Below are 1,704 nucleotides of genomic sequence, written 5' to 3' on the forward strand. Positions count from 1 at the left end.
TGGCTATATTGCTTGTCACAAAGGCGGGCTGTGACTGCAGCTGTGTGAGTGTCTAACCCAGAGCCACAGTCATTGTGGACCACGGCTGCAGGTGGACTGCCCCTGGGGAACAGGGTGGCTGGGCCCTGGGAAAAGGTTGGAGCTTCTAGACAGAGCAGGGACAACTTGCTGTCCACAGAGCCAGGTCCAGCCTCATGGTGGACTGTGGTGGGCACTTCTCACCCCTCTCTGGGACTTGGAGACTGGAGTCTGTGTTTCTCTTTCAGGGGACCAGGAAACACCTGATCATCCCTCAAGACCAGAAAGGCAGCAGCAATCCCCCGGAAGACACGGTTGCTCTCAGGTAATGCTTCCTCTGAATCCTGGATATGCAGGCCCACACCAGATTTGGGGGGGGGGGGGGCGCGGGGGAGGTCCGAGTCCAGTCCAAACTGACATATCTTGCTGCTGCCCCTCGCCCCATTCACATCCTCCACCGTGCAGAGGCACCTCTTTCCCACAAGGAATGCCAATATAGCCACTGGGCTTTGGGTTGTAGGGCCGGTGGGGTGGGGTAGCAGGGAGGAGGAAAGAGGAGGCCAGAAGGAACTAATTTTTTTTTCTTTTCCCCCATGTCTGCTGAGAAGTGTGTTGGGCTACAGAAGGAAGTAACCAACCTTAAGGAGCAAATTGGTATGAAGCATCTCTGGCTGGGGCAGACTCACAACCAGGGGCAGGTGCAGATAGCGACTTCTTAGTGCAGAACCAAGGGTGGAGTGGGGTGTGGGTGGACTGCAAGTGTAGGAGTCCGGCAGTGCAGGAGAACCCAGCTGGCCTGGACTTGGAGAACGTTTCTGGTTTTCCCCTTCCCTCCCTCCCTCCTTCCCTCTTTTTTCTGTCTGCGTTTGCCTTTCATTCTTCCTTAATTTTGTGGCCTTGACAGCTCATTGTGCATATAGAGTTAGAAAATTGTTATCTGACCTACATGCACACTTGATCAAAAAAGTCTACAGCTATCCTTGTCTTAGGATACTTTGGAGAGATCTCATCTATTCCTCTGCCTTCCCTTTCAATACTCCCTGCTGTGCCTTCATATGGCCCTTAAGTGTTTGTTTGCCATGTCCTGAGTGGGACTGATAGACCCAGAGCATGAGAGCCTGGGTATATTTTTGTAGCCATTTAGGAAACATTTAATGGGACCGATGGGTGAGTGAGGCAGTGCCTGAGCTCCCTGGTTAGCGGTGGAGGGAGTTTGATGGGTTTAGATGATTCACTGGGGGTGCGGGGAGGGAAGGGGTGCCTAGGGGACAATTTTCAATTACCTCCCTGTGTCTGGATCATCTGCTAATGCCTCTCAGCTTTAGCCATATTGAAGTCCCTGACCCACAAGTTCCGGACCCTTTCCCGTGAGTGTTGCACGCCCCATACAGCTTCCCAAAGTCCTGGCTGTTAGGAGGGCTGTGGGCTGGCCCTGTCTTGAGGCCCTTCCTTGACTGCTCTGTTTCTCAGGTTGAATGGGCGTCTTCCTACCAGAGAAGCAGCCTATGCATTTGGAGCCCAGGAGCCACAGAGAAGCTGACCGCCTTCATTTCCAGCTTTTTGATCACTGGCCCCTCTTGCTTATCCCGTTTGAAATAAAAGTGCCTTTCATGTTCTGTCGTCTATCCTCTCCCTGGGTCCGGACGGGGATCTGCTTCATTTCAGAGGCTCTTCCAGGTCAGCGCC

The sequence above is a fragment of the Sorex fumeus genome, unplaced genomic scaffold (assembly GCF_029834395.1).
Source record: "Sorex fumeus unplaced genomic scaffold, SorFum_2.1 ptg000073l, whole genome shotgun sequence".
NCBI lineage: Eukaryota > Metazoa > Chordata > Mammalia > Eulipotyphla > Soricidae > Sorex > Sorex fumeus.